We start from the raw sequence: 16,179 nt of genomic DNA on the forward strand, positions 1-16,179 counted from the left end.
TCAAATATGACACTAAGGTTGCGAACAGTCCTGTCCTTGGAGATGGAAACGGAGGTGGTGGCACACAAAATGGTAAGTTGTGGCATCAGGTGACCTGCCTGACATCGCCCTGCCCTGAGGCCATTTTGTGTGTGGCGGGGAGGTTGGAGGATGACCCTCCCACCAAAGCATCTTAAGTGGTCAGTTAATGGTCACTTTAATCTGCTTCCTGCCTCCCTTCCAATTTCACCAACATCAGAGGGGTCTGCCGCCTCATGGAGATGCTGACAGGTAAGACTTTGTAGCCTCCTGGTAGGCTCAGCAGGGGGTCTCTTCTTTGCGGGCAATCGATGGCCCACAGAGGGTCCCCCGGTGGCTATGTTCGCCCATGTTACAAGACTCTCTCCTCAATCCCTCACCAACCCTTCACCCCCACCCACTTGCTGGAGCCTGCCAGACTGGCCCCCAGGACCCTGACCCAACTTACCTATGTCCCAGGGTCTACAACATCTTCGCCACTTCAGGCCTACGGCAGTAATGGCAGTGGCCACTGCTCCTGGTGGTGCTGCTGGTACTGCAGTGCTGTCGGCCCTCCAATTGGCCAGCAGTTCTGGAGGCAGGAGCTTGCCCCTTAAAGGGACAGCATCCCCAAAGGCGGCGAGTAAATTGGCTGCCTGCCATCAACCGGGGGACCATCAGATAGCTGCTTTCAGGATAAAATCTAGCCCTCTGGTTTAACCTCAGACAGTTGCAAGGGAGAGGAATGGCATTAGTGACAAGGGAATGGAGCTTATGGTGGGACTGAAACAATGGCTTTTGTCTTCCCACTATTTAGTTGGACGAAATTTCTGCTCATCCAGTACTAGATATGGGATAAGCAGTGTGATAGCATAACAACAGTGGAGGAGTCGGGAGAGGTGTGGTAAGGTGGACCTGGGCGTTGTCAACATACATGTGAAAATTGATGTAGTGTTTCCGCATGATGTTGATGAGGGACAGAATTTGGATGAGAAATAAAAAAGTGTCCAAGGATAGATCCTTGGGGGAACAAGAGAGATAACGCTGAGGGAGTGAGAAGAGAAGCCATTGCAGGTGATTCTCTGGGTACATTTAGATAGATAAGATTGGATCCAGGTGAAAGCTGTCCCACCCAGCTGGACAATGGTGGAGAGGTGTTGGAGGAGGATGGTGTGGTCAACAGTGTCGAAGACTGCATTGGGTCAAGAAGGACAATTTGGTTCATTCCGCATGATATCAAGATAACGGTTGAAGGTGCTGGATACTGCAAAGACTATAGACCCTGTTAACACCCAGCTGTAGTACTGAAGACGTGTGCTCCAAAACTAGCCACGCCCTTAGCCAAGCTGTTCCAGTACAGTTACAATACTGGCGTCTGCATAACAATGTGGAAAATTGCCCAGGTATGTCCGGTGCACACAATAAACTCAGCCCCAGGTCATTGCTGCAGGAATTCCTCAGGGGAGTGTCCAAGGCCCAATCATCTTCAGCTGCTTCATCAATGACCTCCCCCCCAATATAAGGTGGCCATCTCCAATGGGAGAGAATCTAACCATCATCCGTTGATGTTCCATTACATTACAAATTTCTGAATCTTCCACCAACACCATCCTGTGGGTCAAAAACAAGAAATGCTGGAATCACTCAGCAGGTCTGGCAGCATCTGTGGAAAGAGAAGCAGAGTTAACGTTTCGGGTCAGTGACCCGAAACGTTAACTCTGCTTCTCTTTCCACAGATGCTGCCAGACCTGCTGAGTGATTCCAGCATTTCTTGTTTTTGTTTCAGATTTCCAGCATCCGCAGTATTTTGCTAACATCCTGTGGGTTATCATTGACCAGAAACCTAATTGTACCAGCTATATCAATACTGTCGCTACAAGAGCAGGTCAGAGACTGGGAATTCTGCAGTGCGTAACTCACTTCCTGACTCCCCAAAACCTGTCCACCACCGACAAGGCACAAGTCAGGAGTGTGATGGAATACTCTTCCATTGGAGATGACCATTGCCTGGCATTTGTGTGGTGCGAAGGTCTTTTGCCACTTATCAGTCTAAGTCTGAATGTTATGAGATCTTCATGCATGCAAGAACGAATTACTTCAGTATCTGAGGAGTCACGAATGGTACTGAACATTATGCAATCATCAGCGAACATTCCCACTTCTGACCTTATATTGGGGGGAAGGTCATTGATGAAGCAGCTGAAAATGGTTGGTCCTCAGACACTCTCCTGAGGAATTCCTGCAGCAATGACCTGGGGCTGAGATGATTGGCTTCTCAGGCCCTCAACCATTTTCCTTTTAGGTATGACTCCAATCAGTGGAAAGTTTTTCCCCGATTCTCATTGACACCAATTTTGCTAGGGCTCCTTGATGCCAAACTCAGTCAAATGCTGTCTTAATGTGGACCAAGGTTGTTATGATGTCTGGAGCCTGGATGAGTGTGGCTCCTACAACACTCAAGAAGCTCAACAACATCCAGGATAAAGCAGCCTACTTGATTGGTACTCCATCCACTGCCTTAAATATTCACTGCCTCCACCAGTGCACAGTGGCAGCAGTGTGTACCATCTACAAGAGACACTGCAGCAACTCACCAAGCCTTCTTCGACAGCACTTTCCAAATCTGCGACCTTCACCACCGAGAAGGACAAAGGCACCATCTGAAAATTCCCTTCCAAACCACCACCATCCTGACTGAGAACAATATCGCTATTTCTTTGTGATGGTCTTGGGACTAAACAGTAATATTCAGTCAGAGGGAGTTACACACAGATCTGCTGCATGTTGTTAAAAACATGGATTCCTTTATTCCCTTACAGATATCTCTGCTGGTATATGTGTGTATGGTCGCCTTAAATGGACAAAATGCACAATGCAATTTTCAAAACATTACATCCCTCCCCTTCTTAGTAAATAGTATGTTTCAATGCTTTGTTTCCAAAAGTGTAAACAATAAATGTAAGCATAACGAACATTCAACTTCACCAGTAACACTATTACATATTCTAACTTCTATGTTAATTTAACAATGCACTCAGTCATATACAATAAGATGAAAGATTTGCTCACCAACTGACAATAGTTCACTTAGTATCATAGGGACTTAAGTATAGTGGACGTTTTCCCTCATGAGTCGGATATTGTCTGACATTAGGTGTAGTTTCATTTAATTCATGTTCTTCATCTGAGATGTTGATGCTGAAATCAGATTCAATGCTTACAAGTGGTGTTTTCAGTACTTTGGAGAATGACGCGTTTCTTTTGATGATTTGCAGTGATCATTGATCCTTTTGTGTTGATCACATCAAATGGTTGGATGTCAAAGAACATAGAACAAAGAACTGTACAGCACAGGAACAGGCCATTCGTCCCTCCAAGCCTGCGCCGATCTTGATGCCTGCCTAAACTAAAACCTTCTGCACTTCCGGGGACTGTATCCCTCTATTCCCATCCTATTTATGTATTTGTCAAGATGCCTCTTAAACGTCGCTATCGTGCCTGCTTCCACCACCTCCCCCAACAGCAAGTTCCAGGCACTCACCACCCTCTGTGTGAAGAATTTGCCTTGCACATCCCCTCTAAACTTTGCCCCTCACACCTTAAACCTATGTCCCCTAGTAACTGACTCTTCCACCCTGGGAAATAGCTTCGGACGATCCACTCTGTCCATGCCGCTCATAACTTTGTAAACCTCTATCATGTCGCCCCTCCACCTCCGTCGTTCCAGTGAAAACAATTCGAGCTTATCCAACCTCTCCTCATAGTTAATGCCCTCCAGACCAGGCAACATCCTGGTAAACCTCTTCTGTCTTTTTTCTTTCTTTTTCTTTCTTTTGGGCCTCCTTATCTCGAGAGACAATGGATACGCGCCTGGAGGTGGTCAGTGGTTTGTGAAGCAGCGCCTGGAGTGGCTATAAAGGCCAATTCTGGAGTGACAGGCTCTTCCACAGGTGCTGCAGAGAAATTTGTTTGTTGGGGCTGTTGCACAGTTGGCTCTCCCCTTGCGCCTCTGTCTTTTTTCCTGCCAACTACTAAGTCTCTTCGACTCGCCACAATTTAGCCCTGTCTTTATGGCTGCCCGCCAGCTCTGGCGAATGCTGGCAACTGACTCCCACGACTTGTGATCAATGTCACACGATTTCATGTCGCGTTTGCAGACGTCTTTATAACGGAGACATGGACGGCCGGTGGGTCTGATACCAGTGGCGAGCTCGCTGTACAATGTGTCTTTGGGGATCCTGCCATCTTCCATGCGGTTCACATGGCCAAGCCATCTCAAGCGCCGCTGACTCAGTAGTGTGTATAAGCTGGGGGTGTTGGCCGCTTCAAGGACTTCTGTGTTGGAGATATAGTCCTGCCACCTGATGCCAAGTATTCTCCGAAGGCAGCGAAGATGGAATGAATTGAGACGTCGCTCTTGGCTGGCATACGTTGTCCAGGCCTCGCTGCCGTAGAGCAAGGTACTGAGGACACAGGCCTGATACACTCGGACTTTTGTGTTCCGTGTCAGTGCGCCATTTTCCCACACTCTCTTGGCCAGTCTGGACATAGCAGTGGAAGCCTTACCCATGCGCTTGTTGATTTCTGCATCTAGAGACAGGTTACTGGTGATAGTTGAGCCTAGGTAGGTGAACTCTTGAACCACTTCCAGAGCGTGGTCGCCAATATTGATGGATGGAGCATTTCTGACATCCTGCCCCATGATGTTCGTTTTCTTGAGGCTGATGGTTAGGCCAAATTCATTGCAGGCAGACGCAAACCTGTCGATGAGACTCTGCAGGCATTCTTCAGTGTGAGATGTTAAAGCAGCATCGTCAGCAAAGAGGAGTTCTCTGATGAGGACTTTCCGTACTTTGGACTTCGCTCTTAGATGGGCAAGGTTGAACAACCTGCCCCCTGATCTTGTGTGGAGGAAAATTCCTTCTTCAGAGGATTTGAACGCATGTGAAAGCAGCAGGGAGAAGAAAATCCCAAAAAGTGTGGGTGCGAGAACACAGCCCTGTTTCACACCACTCAGGATAGGAAAGGGCTCTGATGAGGAGCCACCATGTTGAATTGTGCCTTTCATATTGTCATGGAATGAGGTGATGATACTTAGTAGCTTTGGTGGACATCCGATCTTTTCTAGTAGTCTGAAGAGACCACGTCTGCTGACGAGGTCAAAGGCTTTGGTGAGATCAATGAAACCTCTTCTGTACCCTCTCCAAAGCCTCCATGTCCTTCTGGTAGTGTGGCGACCAGAATTGCACGCAATATTCTAAGTGTGGCCTAACTAAAGTTCTGTACAGCTGCAGCATGACTTGCCAATTTTTATACTCTATGCCCCGACCGATGAAGGCAAGCATGCCGTATGCCTTCTTGACTACATTATCCATCTGCGTTGCCACTTTCAGTGACCTGTGGACCTGTACGCCCAGATCTCTCTGCCTATCAATACTCGCAAGGGTTCTGCCATTTACTGTATACTTCCCACCTGTATTAGACCTTCCAAAATGCATTGCCTCACATTTGTCCGGATTAAACTCCATCTGCCATTTCTCCGCCCAAGTCTCCAACCGATCTATATCCTGCTGTATCCTCTGACAATCCTCATCACTATCCGCAACTCCACCAACCTTTGTGTCGTCCACAAACTTACTAATCAGACCAGCTACATTTTCCTCCAAATCATTTATATATACTACAAACAGCAAAGGTCCCAGAACTGATTCCTGCGGAACACCACTAGTCACAGCCCTCCATTCAGAAAAGCACCCTTCCACTGCTACCCTCTGTCTTCTATCACCGAGCTAGTTCTGTATCCATCTTGCCAGCTCACCTCTGATCCCGTGTGATTTCACCTTTTGTACCAGTCTGCCATGAGGGACCTTGTCAAAGGCTTTACTGAGGTCCATATAGACAACATCCAGCGCCCTTCCTTCATCAATCATCTTTGTCACTTCCTCAAAAAACTCAATCAACTTAGTGAGACACGACCTCCCCTTCACAAAACCATGCTGCCTCTCGCTAATAAGTTTGTTTGTTTCCAAATTGGAGTAAATCCTGTCCCGAAGAATCCTCTCTAATAATTTCCCTACCACTGACATAAGGCTCACCGGCCTATAATTTCCTGGATTATCCTTGCTACCCTTCTTAAACAAAGGAACAACATTGGCTATTCTCCAGTCCTCTGGGACCTCACCTGTAGCCAATGAGGATGCAAAGATTTCTGTCAAGGCCCCAGCAATTTCTTCCCTTGCCTCCCTCAGTATTCTGGGGTAGATCCCATCAGACCCTGGGGACTTATCTACCTTAATGCTTTGCAAGACGCCCAACACCTCCTTTTTGATAATGACATGACCGAGACTATCTACACTCCCTTCCCTAGACTCATCATCCACCAAGTCCTTCTCTTTGGTGAATACTGATGCAAAGTACTCATTTAGTACCTCGCCCATTTCCTCTGGCTCCACACATAGATTCCCCCCTCTGTCCTTGAGTGGGCCAACCCTTTCCCTGGTTACCCTCTTGCTCTTTATATACGTTTAAAAAGCCTTGGGATTTTCCTTAATCCTGTTTGCCAATGACTTTTCATGACCCCTTTTAGCCCTCCTGACTTCTTGCTTAAGTTCCTTCCTACCGTCTTTATATTCCTCAATGGCTTTGTCTGTTCCCAGCCTTCCAGCCCTTACGAATGCTTCCTTTTTCTTTTTGACGAGGCTCACAATATCCTGTTTTATCCAAGGTTCCCGAAACTTGCCAAACTTATCCTTCTTCCTCACAGGAACATGCTGGTCCTGGATTCTAATCAACTGACGTTTGAAAGACTCCCACATGTCAGATGTTGATTTACCCTCAAACAGCCGCCCCAATCTAAATTCTTCAGTTCCTGCCTAATATTGTTATAATTAGCTTTCCCCCAATTTAGCACCTTCACCCAAGGACTACTCTTATCCTTATCCACAAGTACCTTAAAACATATGGAATTATGGTCACTGTTCCCGAAATGCTCCCCTACTGAAACTTCGACCACCTGGCCGGGCTCATTCCCCAATACCAGGTCCAGTACGGCCCCATCCCTAGTTGGACTAACTACATATTGTTTCAAGAAGCCCTCCTGTATGCTCCTTACAAATTCTGCCCCATCCAAGCCCCTAGCACTAAGTGAGTCCCAGTCAATATCGGGGAAACTAAAATCACCCACCACTACAACCCTGTTACCTTTACATCGTTCCAAAATCTGTCTATATATTTGCTCCTCTACCTCCCACTGGCTGTTGGGAGGCCTGTAGTAAACCCCCAACATCGTGACTGCACCCTTCCTATTCCTGAGCTCCACCCATATTGCCTCGCTGCATGACCCCTCCGAGGTGTCCTCCCGCAGTACAGCTGTGATATTCTCCTTAGCCAGTAATGCAACTCCCCCACCCCTTTTACATCCCCCTCTATCCCGCCTGAAGCTTCTAAATCCCGGAACATTTAGCTGCCAATCCTGTCCTTCCCTCAACCAAGTCTCTGTAATAGTAACAACATCATAGTTCCAAGTACTAATCCAAGCTCTAAGTTTATCTGCCTTACCTGTTATACTTCTCGCATTGAAACAAATGCACTTCAGACCACCAGTCCCGCTGTGCTCCGCAACATCTCCCTGCCTGCTCTTCCTCTTAGTCTTACTGGCCTTATTTATATCACCAGCTGTCCTTCTGCTCTGGTCATACTGCTACTGTCATATGGGGTTGTTTGCTTTCCAACATGACCATCACGTTTTACAAGTACTTTATCTCCTGGCTTTAGCTGTGTAGCTCTAAATATTATGTTTCACTCTGCATTTACTTTCATTCGATCCTTCTGTTCTCAATGGCTTTTACGGCCATGTTAGTCATTACCTTCACGGAGGTAACTCAGGAAGATGTGTGCACATAGGATGTGCAAAACCGAGTGTAGCTGAAGTTTTTGCAGTAGTTGAGTGAGGAGTCACTCTGTAATTATGAAGAAAGCAATACAAATCTTGCTTCCATGACTTGCTCTCAGCTGTCACTGTGCATATCACTTTTCGCAATGCACGTATACATCTCATGACTTCACCATTAGCTCTTGGCCAATGGAATGTGATTTCTCAATGAGTGAAACCTAGGTAGCGAGCAAATGTACTGAACTCATTGCTGTTGAATATGGGTCCATTGTCACTTTTCACCATTTGAGGGATTCCAAGCAAGGCGAAAATCTGGTCAAGCTCTGGGATGATTGCTTTCGTTGAAGTTGAAATAACTATTTCTATGATTGGGAATCTGCTGTAGTGATCAGTGACAACAAGCAGGTATTCACCTGTGGGAAAATCTGTGAAATCAATGCTAACTTCAATCCATGGCCTTGGAGGTGCTTCGGACATCTTGAGAGGATCATGAAGTTTTGACATTGTGGTTACTTGACATGGAAAACACTGATTGATTTTGTGCTCTACCATGCAGTCAGTTCCTGGGAACCATACATTTTCCATAAGGAGTTGTTTGTATTTGACAGTTCCCTGGTGACCTACATGTGCTATATCGAAAACACATTCCCTCAATGTGTGTGAAATTACAATACAGTTGCTGTATAATACGAGATCAGATGTAATTGTAACGGTAAGCTCATTTTGAACATTGTGAAGACCTTGTAGTGTGTGAGCGACTTTGTAGATGCTCTCTCCTCACGTCTTTCCAGTTTCGTGATTCCATCGTACATAGTTGCAACACCTCATCTTGTTTTGTTGCCACTTTGATATCAGTTAGTTTTAGTGATTTTGGCACCGCATTTTGGCTTACATAGTTAAGATGTTGCTTGGCAACCTTTTCCTCATGGCTAGTAGGACAGGCTGTCGGCAGCGATGTTGCGAAAGGTAGTTCGCTGGGTTGAGTTTGCTTGGTTGATACTTAACATGGAACTTATACTCTTGAAGTTTGAGTATCCAATGCTCTATTCAAGTGTTTGGTTTGCCATGTGGATGGTTGAACAGACTTACTCATCATCTTTGATGGTTATTACTTCAAACTCACTTCCATACAAGTAGAGATGAAAGTGGAAGATACCCCAGGTGATTGACAGTGCTTCTCTTTCTGTTTGCGAGTAATGTTGCTCAATGGGCATTAGCGATTTGCTTGCCTTTGCAACGATTGATGGGTTACCTGTCTTTTCTTTCTGCATGAGAACTGCACCTTAGCCAACCAGGCTTGCATCCATGACTAGATGGATGATTTTCTCAGCGTTGAAATAGGCATTTGTGCAACTTGCTGACAATTCACATTTTATTTGATGTACCACCTGTTTATGTGATTTAGTCTACTCCCACTTGGTGGACTCTTTTGTCAGATCGTGTAGGAGGGTGGATAACGTACCATGGTCAGGAATGAAGCGACTATGGTACGTGATAAATCCTAGCAGACTCTGGACTTCCTGCACGTTTGTAGGATCCACAGCATTTACAATAGCTTCAACTCAAAGAAAGGTGATACTCACTGAAAACTTGAACAAAGAATTCAATTCTGCTTTCATTGAACAAACACTTGTCTTTGTTCAGGGTGAAGATACATTCTCTGAGACATTGTAGGTATGCATGTCAGCATGTCTTGAGTTCCCTTCAATACGACCATAGATGAGAATGTCATCACTGATGTTCAGTGTGCCTTCAAGTCCTTGAAGTGCAGATTGAATCATGTGCTGAAATACCTCAGCTGCTGAGCTGACTCCAAAGCTGAGCATCTTATATCGAAAAAGTCCAATGTGAGTGGAGAATACAGTAAGATATCTCAATTCTTCTGCAAGCTCGATTTGATGGTAGCCTGCATTGAGGTCACGTTTAGTAAAATATTTAGCATCATTCACTTTCTCAATATCATCAATGATTGCCAGTGTCAAGTGTCTTCCTTGTTGTATGGCTTGATTTGGTAATCACATATCAATGAAGAATCTAATCTGGTTCTCACTCCTGGGTTTCTTGATGACTTGTATGGGTGAGACCCAAGGGGTAGGCTCACCCCCAACTTTCTCAATAATGCCAAGGTCGAGTAGGTGTTGAAGTTCTTTCTCTGTTTGTTTCCTGACATGAAATGGTATTCATTGCCGTTGATGTGCAGCTGGGGGCACATTAGAAGCCTGCTACCAGACCTGAACCCGACGGGACCCGACGACATGTGTCGGATCGGGTCGGGTCAGGCCCATCTTCCGGGGCCGGCTTTCGGGCTTGGGTCGGGTCAGGCCGAGTCCAGGTCAGGTCAGGCCGGACATACATGGTAAGTGCTGTGCTGGTAAGTATTAAAAATAAAAAAACTTACCTGAGCTGGGAGTCTGGGACGAAACTGAATCTGCGCAGTGAGCGAGTGATGTCACTGTGATGTCATCGTACATGCGCTGCAGCTTCTTTCAGGTTCGGTGTCAGGAAGGTAAGTAAAGACATGGTCGGATCGGGCTTGGGTCAGGTTGAGTAGTGGCGGATCAGGTCAGTTCAGGCTCGGGGCAAAATCGGAGGGACTAGGGCCGGGTCGGACTCGGGTCCGCTGTGGTTCGTTCGGGTTCGGGTCGGGTTTTTTTTCCCGACCTAAAGCAGGCCTCTAGGGCACATTAGGGTCTACATGCAGCTTGCATGTAAGACCTTTCAGTTTGCTGATACCAGTGAAACAATCAACATACAGTATGAGGTTGTTTTTGTTATGCGTAGAAATCGCATATCTGACTGTAATCATGTGCAGATCTGTTGCTGTGTGGAAACTGATAAGCGTGTCACATTCTCCAGATATGAAATAGAATACAGTATTCATTCTAGTGTCTTTGGCCGGAATTTTAGGCTGAAAAGTCAGGGGCAAGCCCGCCTCCGCTGGGCCTGGGGAGCCAGGCTGGGATTTTTCGTTCCTCAGGCCTTTAATTGGTCTTGGGTGGGACCTCCACCTCCTTGAGGCAGGAAGTCCCACCAAATGGAGCTGCTGGCCAATCAGCGGACCGGCAGCTCTTAGTACCAGCAGCATCACTCGGAACGGTGGCCACTGCTGGGACAACTTCTTTTTCTTCTTAGGCAGTTCCTTGGGAACGAGAATGACTTTCTTCCACTCCAGGGTTGTGGGTCCTTAGGTGACTGAATAGTCCAATTCTGATCAGCACACTCTGCCACAGGTGTGACGGTGATGTTTGATAAGGCAAGTGAATGGGATGCTTGAATTTCCAAATGCTCCTTCCGCTGTTTGCAATTGGACACTGCCTGGGCATATCGATGTTGTTTGAACTGGCTGGCACCTTTGCGGATGCGTCTTCTCCATTTTAGGCGGTTTCAGACAAGAGATTCCCATGAACCAGTGGAGATGTCACATTTTTTCAAGGAGGCTTTAAGGGCATCCTTGTAGCGTTTCCTCTGCCCTCCTGGTAGCCTCTTTCCATAATGGAGCTCACAGTTGAAAGCTTGTTTTGGGAGTCTTGTGTCAGGTATTTGGATGGTGTCGCCCGCCAATGTAAGTGACTAGCCATGACCAGTGTCTCAATACTGGGGATGTTGGTCTGAGAGAGGACATTGATACTGGAGTGCCTGTCCTGCCACTGAATTTGCAGGATCTTTCGGAGGCACCTCTGGTGATATCTCTCCAGGGCTTTGAGATGTCTGCTGTACAGTGTCCATGTTTCCGACGCATACAGGAGGGCAGGTAACACTGTGGCCCTGTAGACCATGAGCTTGGTGCCAGGTTTGAGGTCTTTGTCATCAAACACGCTTTTCCTCAGATGACCGAAGGCTGCGCTGGCACACTGGAGGTGATGCTGAGTTTCATTATTGATGTCAGCCCTTGCTGAGAGGAGGCTCCCAAGGTATGGAAAGTGGTCCACATTGTCAAGTGGTTCACCGTGGATCTTGATAGTCGGTGGGGGGGGGCAGTGTTGTGCTGCGGGAGCAGGCTGGTAGAGGACCTTTGTCTTCCGGATGTTTAGCTTAAGGCCCATTCTTTCATACGCCTCTGTGAATGCATCAGTGAGGGTTTGAAGCTCGGCCTCTGAGTGTGCGCATACGAAAGCATCGTCAGCATACTACAGCTCAATGACAGAGGTTGGAGTAGCCTTGGTTCTGGACTGGAGGTGACGTAGGTTAAATAATTTCCTGCTCGTCTTGTGGGGTAGATCTACTCTGGCAGGGAGCTTCATGGAGATGAGGTGAAGTGTTGCAATGAGGAAGATGGAAAAGAGTGTTAGTGCGATGACACACCCTTGCTTGATCCCAGTTTGCACTTGGATTGGATCAGTGGCAGATCCTTTGGCAAGGATTACAGCTTGCATGTCGTTGTGCAGCAGTTGGAGGATGGTGATGAATTTTTCCGGGCAGCCAAATTTGAGGAGGATTTTCCATAATCCCTCCCAATTGATAGAGTCGAAGACCTTTGTCAGGTCAAAGAAGGCCATGTATAAAGGTTGCTTCTGCTCCCTACATTTTTCTTGGAGTTGTCTTGCCGTGAAGATCATGTCCGCTCTGCCTCTTGATGGACAGAATCCACATTGTGATTCCGGTAGGAGCTCTTCAGCCACGGGAAGGAGGCAGTTGAGAAGGACTCTTACGATGACCTTCCCTGTGGCGGACAGCAGGGATACCCCTCTGTAGTTACCACAGTCAATTTTGTCGCCTTTTTTGAAGATGGTCATAATTATCGCATCTCGGAGATCCCCTGGCATGCTCCCCTCCTTCCAGATGAGAGATATGAGACTATTTATTTGTGTCAAGAGTGCCTCTCCGTTGTATTTTAGAATTTTGGTGGGAATTCCGCCTGTGCCGGCGGCCTTATTGTTTTTTAGCTGTCGGGTGGCCATTTCAATCTCATGTCGGGCTGGGGTTGTGCTGAGGCCATGGTGGGTATCATGCTGTGGAATGTGATCGAGGGGACTCGCATCAAGGACTGAGTCGCAATTGATGAGATCTTCGAAGTGCTTCTTCCAACGAGGACTGACTACTTCTCTGTCCTTGATCAGTGCCACTCCATTCTTTGCTCGCAGTGGGGTAGGTCCTTGGGTATTTGGGCCGTAAATGGTCTTGACTGCCCTGAAGAATCCACGCATATCGTAGCTGTCAGCGAGTTGCTTTACTTCCTGCGCTCTTTCAGCCCACAGCTGTTCTTTAGGTCACGGGTTTTTTGTTGAGCCTTGGCCTTCAATTGTCTGTATACCTGCTTTTTTTCCCTCGAAGTTTGGTGATGCTTCCAGTTCAGGAACGCCTTACGCTTGCGATTTAGTAGCTCCTCGATCTCCTGGTTGTTCTCGTCAAGCCAGTCTTGATGTTTCCTGGCCGAGAAACCAAGACTAACTTTGCCAGTGCTGATTATGGTAGCTTTAAGGGCAGACCAGGCATTGTGGACATTCTGTGGTTCCTGTTCATTGAGTGTCACCAAGTTGCTTGTAAGATGCTGCCTGAGCAGGTCTTTCTTCGCAGACTCCTTGATAACGTCGAGATAGTAGCTCGGATTAGGCAACAGTCGGTCCAGTAGTCATCGGCTCCTGTCACGGCATGGGTGATGTGAACATCCTTGCGGTCCTTCACTCAGACGATGATATAGTCAAGCAAATGCCAATGCCTGGAGTGAGGGTGCTACCATGTGGTCTTGCATTTGTCTCTCTGACGAAATAGGATGTTCGTTATGATCAGGCCATGTTCAAGGCATTTCGTCAGAAGAAGGACTCCATTGGTGTTAGCCCTTCCAACACCTTCCTTGCCAATCACACCTTTCCATAGGTTTGTGTCCCTCCCAACTCTGGCATTGAAGTCTCTGAGGAGGATCAGCTTGTCTTCCTTGGGAACAGGGGACAGCAAGTGATCAAGGCTAAAGTAGAATTCTTCTTTGGCCTCATCTGTTGCTTCGAGGGTTGGGGCGTACGTGCTGACAACTGTGGCGTGCTGTTTCTGGGTTAGGGTGAGCCGGAGGGTCATGAGATGATCGTTTAATCCAGAAGGAGGCTTGCTGAGATGGTCAGCTAGTTCATTTTTTATGGCGAAGCCAACACTGTGGAGTCGGTTCTCTTCTCATGGTTTACATTTCCAGAAGAAGGTGGATCCACCACCTTGTTCCTTGAGCTGGCCTTCTCCTGTCTGTCATGTCTCACCCAGGGCACCAATATCAATGTTGTAACAGTGGAGTTCTCGGGCTATGATAGCGGTGCGACGTTCAGGTCTATCATTGCTGGGGTTGTCCATGAGAGTCCTGATATTCCAGGTCCCGAAGTTCATTTTGAGGTGCTGGATGATACCTGTGCATGGGTTCTTTAAATGGGGGGTGGCTGTTGCACACCGACTACCACTTGGTCTGAGTGAAGCAAGATCTTTGTCCAATGGCAGGGAGGCCGAGACAATTAGAGACCAGGCTCCGCTACATGGACAGGGACTAATACATACATAAGCAAGGTGAAGGATGTGCACAGAATGAAGGTAAGTTTTTGGGGCCTTGCTGGGGACAGTTGGCCGGGCCCTGGCGAGACAAGGAGAATCGGTTGAGCTGGGGGGGTGGGGGGAGTGTTGTGCGATGGGGGCAGTTGGAGCTTTAGGGGTGTCCCTCCATGAGGCACAGGAGGGCCCTGCCAGCACGCAAGAAGGCCACTGGTTAATTGGCCACATAATGGCTTTGATTGGCCTGGGAGTAATGGGCTGTTTCTCACCGCTGCTGCCCTGTATAAAATTGCAGCGGAGTCGGGAAGGCATCGGGAATGGCCCCCCACCTCCCACACAACTTTTTGGACCCCCACCACCAGCCCACTAATTGTGGGGGGGGGGGAGCTGTAAAATTCCAATCTTTGAATGAGACTATCGTTTCAAGAGTCCTGAGAACTTTCAGCAGTTTGACACTGTTGTAAAGGTAAATTTTTGTATTCCCTGGTTTGCAGAGAATGGGGCAATCCTAAAGTCTATTGAATGCTTTGTCTCCCATGACATTGACAGATGCTCCTGTATCTATGAGAGCATCTACGTCCGAGCAGCCACTAGTCACTGTCACATGTGGCTGTTTGCTGTGTCTGAGAGAGAGCTCAAAAGTATATTCAGGGTTAAAAACCTCTAAATTGTCTACATTCTCTTGCCTTTTTGCTGTGGTACACATACATGATACCCTTCTGTTGGTATTGGTCTTAGTAGTTGATTTTGCTGATGAGTGACAAACACAAGCAAAACAGTTGGGTTTTCCACAAGCTTTACAATGTTTAGAATCATAGAATCATAGAAAGTTTAAGATACAGAAAGAGGCCACTTAGCCCATCGTGTCTGTGTCGGTCGAAAAACGATCCACCTATTCTAATCCCACCTTCCAACATTTGGTCCGTCGCCCTGCAGCATATGGCACTTGAGGTGTATATCCAGACACCTTTTGAATGAGTTGAGGGTCTCTGCCTCAACTACCCTTTCAAGCAGAGTGCTCCAGACCATTACCACCCTCTGCATGAAAAAGTTTTTCCTCATCTCCCCTTTAATGTTTCTCCCAATCACTTTAAATCTATGTCCCCTCGTCACTGACCTTCCTGCCACAATGAATAGATCCTTCACATCCATTCTATCCAGGTCCCTCAAAATTTTGTACATTTCAATCAGATCTCCCCTCAGCCTTCTCTGTTCCAAGAAGAACAACCCCAGCCTATCCAATCTTTCCTCATAGCCGCATTTTCCCAGTCCTGGCAACATCCTCATAAATCTCCTCTGTACCCTCACTAGAGCAATTACATCCTTTCTGTAATGATGTGATTAGAACTGCACACAGTACTCAAGTTGTGGCCCAACCAATGAGTTATATGGTTCCAGCATAACCTCCCTGCTCTTATATTCTATACCTTGGCTAATAAAGGAAAGGGTTCCAAATGCCTTCTTAACCACCTTATCGACCTGTCCTGCTATCTTCAGGGATCTGTGGACATTCACTCCAAGGTCCCTTACTTCCTCTACACTTCTCAGTATTTTCCCCAACTCCCAAAATGCATTACCTTACACTTCTCCAGGTTGAATTCCATTTGCCATTTTTCTGCCCAACTGACCAGACCATCAATATCTTCCTGCAGCCTACAACTATCCTCCTCTCTATCTAACACACAGCCAATCTTTGTGTCATCCGCACACTTCTTGATCATGCCCCCTACATTTACCTCCAAATCGTTAATATACACCACAAAAAGCAGGGGACCCAGTACTGAGCCCTGAGGAACGCCACTGGAAACAGCCCTCCAGCCGCTAAAACA

The sequence above is a fragment of the Heterodontus francisci genome, chromosome 1 (genome assembly GCF_036365525.1).
Source record: "Heterodontus francisci isolate sHetFra1 chromosome 1, sHetFra1.hap1, whole genome shotgun sequence".
Classification (NCBI taxonomy): domain Eukaryota; kingdom Metazoa; phylum Chordata; class Chondrichthyes; order Heterodontiformes; family Heterodontidae; genus Heterodontus; species Heterodontus francisci.